Source organism: Struthio camelus, chromosome 2, assembly GCF_040807025.1.
Source record: "Struthio camelus isolate bStrCam1 chromosome 2, bStrCam1.hap1, whole genome shotgun sequence".
Lineage (NCBI taxonomy): Eukaryota > Metazoa > Chordata > Aves > Struthioniformes > Struthionidae > Struthio > Struthio camelus.
The window spans coordinates 29626560-29634521 of NC_090943.1; positions in this window are offsets into that span (position 1 = coordinate 29626560).

Below are 7962 nucleotides of genomic sequence, written 5' to 3' on the forward strand. Positions count from 1 at the left end.
CAGGACTAAATGTGCCATATTTGTGGCTACCAAAGCAAGCTTACAGGCTGTGACACTTGAGACACGATGGGGAACTGATCAAACAGGTAAAGTAAAAGCTATAACGAAACTATGCAAGGTACAAAAACTTATCAAAGACTGAAAAGAAACTTAGCTTCTCAGTCATCACATTTCTCCTGCATATCTATGTATTTCTTTGCCTAAAGTTTAAATGGCTGGGTATATTCCAAGCCATTTATGCTTCACCAGTGAAATAATTATATTAAGATGAATTTCAAAACTGGGGACCAGTCTTGAGCCATAGCCTTAGGTCTCATTAAAGATGTTTTGGAATTGAAGAGTCTGAAGTCAGTAGGAGTTTCAGTGCAATAAGTGCATCAGCTTTACAGAGGAGGTGGAGGTGCACTGGAATTTGCAATGAGTGATGGAAAATGGTCAAAATGGAGATGTGGTTAGTGCTTACAAAAAAAAGTCACTGAGAGGAAAAAAAGAAACTTCATGACCTTAGACAACTTCCTAATTTTTTAACTGATGTCAGAACAAAGAGAGCAGCTGATCCCTTACCACTTCAATTGAATGACTGCCAGGAGTATTCAGCTCTTCAGTGCATGGTGACCTGTCGTATTGCGGTGGAGATTATTGACTTCTCTTTCTAAGACCAGATTCTTTAGACCTCTACAATTTAGATAATATTCTATTCCCTATGTGAGTTTTTCTATCTGAAGCTACTTTCTTGAGTGCTACTAATCCAGGATAAATTGCTTGTCTTTCTGGTCCTGCAAGTCAAATTTGTTAAAACTCTTGAAAGCTAGTAGAAATAAGCTTGGGCTCAGGAGGGTTTGCATGTTGTCTTTGGGCTGTTTTCTGAATCGCACAAAAAAAGATCAGGTACAGCAAATGAGATAAATGAAACTCATCTTTTAGTTGTCCTCATCCGCTTTTGTACTCCAGTTAACACTATATTTGGGTAGATAGGTGGCTGGTAGCTGTGCAGTTCAAAAACTACCTTTCTCTCTATACTAGTACCAAGAAGTCACCTTCAGCAGTTTTAATTACACAGCCTGTGAATACTGAGTCCTCGTCAGTTTGAAAGAGAATTGTATATGTAGGAATGGGTGGGAATGTACGGGCAGTGTCCATTTGGGACGTGAAGTGCTTTCCTCAGTACAAATTCCTGGGAGAGTTGTGGTAGAGCCGTGTGCCTCTTCTTCAGCCCCACTCCAGCTCTTCTGGTGTTGAGTGCTAATAAGTCATTATGTTTAATACCCAATTAACACATGGATAAATTCTTGTATTATGTGAGGTGATGGGGCACAACAATGTCAGAAGAGAATCCAGTTACTAAGTGAGACGGGAAGAGGACGTGAAACCTGCAGCTGGATAGAGCAGCCTAGGTGGACTCACCTCAACTAATATCAGTTGTCTAAAGGTTAGATATCTAGTCTAAGCCAAGTATCTGGGTACAACTCACTTTAATCAACAGAAGAAGGTAGGTAGCATCAGAAAGCAATTCCATCACAAAATAAGTAGGATTGATCTCTCTGTGGAGGTGTCTGTCTTCCTCCACTGACTAGAGAAGAAGCCTGGACAGCTGTCTCAGATTAGGCTGTTAGCTTTTAGAAAGCTGTAATTAAAGGAGATGGGTCCCACCTTTCTGTGTATATGTAGTAATTAACACCAATAGGATGGTTGAATTAATCCGCTACAGTCGTTCCCCAGTATAAAAGAGACGCATAAGACCTTTATGAAGGAAGACAGCTTTCCACTGCAGCATCACTATCCATACAGAGGCTTGCAGAGTTGGATAGTTCTTTCACAATTTCCTTAAAAGAAAAAAGCAACATCTAGTTCTAGTCCCAAATTCTGCAGCAGGTTTTCAACAAGCGCCAAAGTCTCAAGCTCTGCTGAGCACGTGTTGTGTGGCCTATGCTAGTTAGGATGAGGGGGTGAAATGCTAATGCCGCTGGACAGCCTCTAGTTGTAGTCCTGGTTCCATGCTAAACAGAAACAGAAACCACTGGGACTCTTGCAAGGACTTACAAAATTTCAGAATTGGTTTTGCAGATTTGTGAAATTTTTGAATTTTTAGATGAGGATCATTTTTAGATGATGAAGCACCTGGAAAACTTTGTATGGGCCTCCAGTCCTGCACAGTTCAGGATAAAATTAGTAGCTGGTAATAGGATTATTGATCTCCTCTCACCTTTAATTTTTGAGCTACAAAACCAACCATTAAAACATGAAGACAATTTCTTAAATTCATTGGTTAAGAGGCAGCAAATCTTTTTTTCCCCTGGTCAGCTATATTCTACCCTATGTTTGTCTTTTTTTGTGCTCAGTCTATCATAAACCACATATGGTAGATTTATTAGTTTTATTTGACTTATGTTACCAGAGTGACTAATCATTGATTTCTGAGCATTTGGTACCCTTTTTATGAGATTTATTTATTTTTAACCTTAAAATACTGTGTTACAAGGAATTTTTTCAAAATGAATTTTTAAACTGATGAAGACTACCTCACAACACTTTTTTCCATATATTTACTCTCCTTCCCCCCTACTCTGTATCAGAGAGTTTAAATATTGCTTACTGCAATTATACGTTAATGTAAAAGTACTTTTTTTGCATTCGTGCAGAAACTTCTGCCAGATCCTTTTAATTGATTTTATCGCTTTGTTAAGAAGACTTCTTAAATTTTTAATCTGATGGGAATTTATCTTTTCCTAATTTGGAAGTCACATCACTTTGGGTTAAAAATACCCAAATTTAATGGGCTGAAATGGATGAAATAAAAAATTACTGAAGGCTAAATATCCAGCAAAGTGCAAAGACATGTAGTGGGATGAGTTAGCTTCCCAATGCAATATTTGACAGAATATTTTAGAGAATATGGCTGACATGATGATAACACCATTTCCAGGCCTTGCTTGCACCACTCGGAGGGGTTTCAAGGCCTTACAATGATTATGTAAAGCATGAGCATCCGAATGTTACTTAACATTCAATTTGAAATTCAGGCTATCTTGAAAAACATTTAGCAAGAATTTACTAGATCACTGAATAGTTCTTGCAGAATAAGCAGCAGAACCTCAATCACGTGAAAGGCTGGTAAGCAGATGGGACAAGAAAAGGCATACTTCCCGCTCAGGAACGATCCCAGAGGTGATGTTGTGGCAGGCTGATAACACTACCAGTTCCAGGGTGGTTACTTTCTCAGTGGAAGAGAGTGCCAGGAGAGGAGGAAGTCATTAGCTCCTCTTGTAGAGAGGTCTTCTACTGAAGACAGCGAGATCCTTTTCTGATCCACGTGCGGGATGAAGGCCTGTATGTTTGCCATTTTCTGTGTTAATCTTTTCTTTCCAGTGCTGCTTTTTTCTAAGTGAGGGTTCACTTCTGAGAAATGACTTATGGTAACAGTAGTGAACAGTATGTCTTTCCCTGTACACTCATCTCTGTAAATGTGCTTTCTTCATCCATGGGGAAAAAAAAAATATTTCATTCAGCTTTACACCTGTTACTTCCCCAAAATCATGCCTGCAGCACTCTGCACGCTTTCCTTGTGCCTATCCAATACAATATTTACTATGGTCCCTATTTTTGCTCGAGGATAGAGTAGGGACATTATCTAAAAATAGATATATTATAATCAACCCCACTTGTTCTATAGCTCTAAATATACATAAGTGTCCAGAAAAATTGGATCCTTTCTTGCCTGATCTTCTCTCATTAAAAACTATATGGGACACTTGGACAAGTCCAAGTATTCCACCAATATTCAGCCTTGAAAACTGCAGGGACCAACTTTAACCAGAAAGTAGGGACCTCAAATGTTTGCCTGCAGCTATTCTTGGATTTAAGCTACAGCTGCCTAGTTACCAGCTATATAATTTCCAGCAGAGACCAATAAGGCAAATACTGCCCTGAATCCCATAGGTCCACTGCACAAAATTAAATTCCAGCTCTCTCTGGTTAGCACTGAGTGGTGGCAGAGAGAAGAGGACAGAAATCCCATCCCTTGAAATCATTGGTTTTCCCCATTTGTTTGCCCAGCAGCTTTCTCCTCAGGAGCTTTGTGGGGACCAGGACCCCAGGGCTGCTGCTACTGGACCCCAGGCTGTGCCTCACCAGTTCGCTAACACGGCACCCGCAGCAGCAGCAATCACTGAATGCCCCACTTGCATCCTGAAAGTGGGTGTGAGAAACAGCACCAAGAGAGAAGGGGAAGAAAAGGAGACCTCTCCTGCTCTCTCCTGTGAAATGCTCTTGCTTCAGGCTCGTGGGCTCTGGCTCGGTTCAGGCAGCAAAGTTCGTCCTTACACATTTGAACAAAAAGCACTAAGCAGCGCATAAAAAAAGAACAATTTGGGGACCTTAGAACATATCTGATGCTTGTACAGTCCTCTTCATCAGATTCCTGATAAAGCAATAGCAGCAGTTGCTTAAGGGAGCACTTTATGCCCACCATCAGCACGTTGAAAAATATAGTACAGAAGCCTCCAGACGGCGATCAGCTAATACTAAAATCACCAACTATTATCACACAGCAAGAGGAAGAGGATTATTTTCTTTCACAAATTGTTTTGCAATATTAAAAATATTCCTTTTTAAAGGCTTCTTCCTGCAGGGAGTAGCTTCTATACAGGAGTTTGGAAGAGAGTAAAAAGGGTTTGGTGCTGAAGTAGACCGTGACAGTGTTGCTTACAGAGAAGAGGACCTTCAGGAAAAGCACAAGAGTAGACGCTAGGAAGGTTCAAGAGGTTAAAATCAAGTTCCTCTGATGGCATTTTACAAGACAACTCTCCAGATGAAGTGATCTGAACTTCTGTTGCTATTATTAAAATGTGAGAATAATTTTTTCTCTTTCACTTCAAATACCCTTCACTGGATGTGTATACACTATAAATGTTGTCTTTATGCCACATATTTTTGACAGCCTTTTAATTATAATAATTAAAAACTGTTTACGAAGTCAGATAAAAAGAAGGTTGAGTAGAACAGCCTATGACTTTCACTGCCAAAAGGTTCTTGATGGCAGAACTAGTAATAGTTTTTGACTGTGAAAAAGGCTTACATCTGCAGCAACAACCACAGTCTGATGGAGTGTTTTGTGTCTGCAGAAAATTCTGACATATTATATTGTCATGCCCAAGATAGTATAAATGACCTCAAGCTTTGAATAAGATACAGTAGCTGGTGTATCAATTTAAATGATTAAGCAATAAACCAGGGACAAATCTCCCCTGTCATTTCTATGTCTGCCTGCTGTGCCAAGTGCACAAAGAAAACACAAAGACATCAGCATGAGATGCATTTTAAATCTGGGAGCTTTTAGGGAAATTACAGGGTTCTGCAGAATTTCATTCCCCATTAGGTTTGACTAGTGTTAAAGTGGAAAAGGAAAGATCCCTTGTACCTTTTGTCCCCTCTGAGAATCTGCACGCTATGTTTAGGCAGAATGTTTTATCTAATTGAGAATAATTACTCTATAAAACCAAGTCTGACATTTCCTTTTTGTGGCAATCCAGTTTTAGTCTACCGCTAACATGTGCAAAGTAGAGAGTTACTGTAACATTTTGTGGATGGTTTAAAACACTGAGAAGATGCTCCTTGTTATGATGCGTAAGATAAACAAATCAACAGTTTCTAGATGGAGAAACCTTCATTTCTAAGCCCAAAGCAAGAAGCTTCTTTCTTTTGCCAAAATGTGGCGCTGCAGGGATCGCACTCTGCTTGGGTGGCGTCCATCTGCTTTGTCTGCTGATATAGCGCTGAACACACAAAGATTTCTCTGGGTGCACTTGAGGTCATTGCAGAGTATTTTCAGATTTAAAATAAACTGTATTTTAACAGCTAGCATTCTCTTGTCTATCTGCTTCAGTCTGGCCAGTGTACATGGACCTTCGTAAGTCAGAAAAGAGAAAAGGATTTGGGTGAAAAATTTCCAAGCATCTAGACATTTTCACCAGCCATGGCAAGAGGCCAACAGGATGGGCAAAGTCAGCACAGCTGACTCAAGGAAACGAGTTTAGGTAAAAAACATCCCCATCCTCTCTGGCCAACATGCACTGACTTTAATTCTTAAGCATTTGAGAATAAAGCATTAGCTTTTTAAAATATAACCAAAGAAAGTGGAGGCAATCATGTGGGCTATTGTTTACAAGTCATGTGCAGTGATTTTTCTCGTATGACCAGCAAAACATTCTAGTAATAGTGCTCTAGTCTCTGCTTTATGAGGAATATGACTTGTTTCATGTAGCACACAATTTCCCTCTCTTTCTGTTACTGATTTCTCTCAGAGTTGTGAAAAACCTCCATAAAATCCATCTGCTATCTACTATTTCTAAAATCTTTATTATCTTCCAGCTTCTTAGAATCAGTTAGACTGAAAGACATTTCTGCACCAGGAGCTTACTAATGCAGCCTACCTTGCTTCTACTGCACTCTGCTTCCACCAAGCAAGTAATCCTGAGCTGGGGATTTGTAGATTTTCTCTCACAGTGTAACTTCCAAAGCTGAATTTGGAGCAAGCCTCTGTGTCCTCCTGTGCCACAGGATGCTTTGCTCCCTCCTCAGCCACATAGCTCCAGAGTAGACGTGAGATTATTGAAGAAGTACAAACCCAGACGAGTTTCATCATATGTGAAAACTATCTCCCTGAATAGTAGTGAATGATTTATATGCAAAATGCTTGTCCTGGGAAAATTAGGAACAGTAATTAAAATGATATGTGTAACCTCGTCCATCCCACAGCTTATGAATGCCAGTGGGTCACTTTCAACCATTAATACGTCTCACCAGACTACAGAATCCCTTATCTTCAAGTTTTTCTTCCAAAAGCAGGATGGAGGTGAGGTAAATGGCATCCAACTTAATATGTTACTGTGTGCCAGCTGGTCTACGGCCCACGGTACAGGAACCCCTTGTTCATGGCATAACATTAGACATGCAGCCTGGTACTATTATCAGGCTGAGTACTAGCATCTCACTCTCTCCCGCTGGTGCGTCACTTACTCTGTGCGTCACTATGCAACGTGAATGTAATTTGTGGAATAATGTGACTTTCAAATCTATCCCAAAAAATAAGGGTCCTTGAAGATGAAAAGCCTCAGCTTAGTGCAAGACATAGGTGTTTTCCACACATAGACTTCACTAGTATTTCCATACAGTTCAGTTTCCTTAGATTTCAATAAAGAGGAAAGACTTTCCAAAGAGTGTGTATTACAAAGTCTGACTCCTTATGACTGTGGTAGGGATCAGGGAGGAAACTGCAGAATGAAAAGGGCAATTCAGCTTTTAGAGCCTGTTGGGTTTCTGCCCTGGGGCTATTCTGCTTCTCATGCTCACGAGTCCTGCACTAGTCCAACAGATACCCAGAGGCTCTATTTTGGCCCCACATCCGGGTAAGCTCCTTCCAACCAGCAATGACACATTTAATGAGCGCTCACAGATTTCAGCACATCTGCGCTCAGTAGGAGGCTGTGTGAGGTCAGGCATCTGCTGTGTGCAGAAACCCTGCGTAAAGGAACACTGCACACGGATGTCATGTCCTCCTGTAAATCACTTTCAATCACTCTGCACCAATGGAAAAGTATTTAGCTCTCAATGAGAAGTCTTATGAATAACATTTGCACCATCCTGTAGGAGAGGCTGGAGGGAAATATTTTGTAGCGAGCAAAGAATATTTACCCAGCTTCCGAATGCCAAAGAGATTCTTCTCAAATGTTTCAGTGAAACCCACTTTCTGGGACTGTTTCCCAAAGACAAAGTGGGCTAAAAAAGCTTCTCCAGTGGGGAGAATTTGCACTCTGCATGACCGCTTGACTAGTCTTGACTGATGCCTCTTACAGCTGCAAAACTAATAATACTACAGACAGACAGGTCAAAAGAGAGCTTTTACCAAGAACCACAGCTTTGAAGTCAGATTTCGGAGGCCTCCTGGCCAGCAGTTGCTGTCAAACG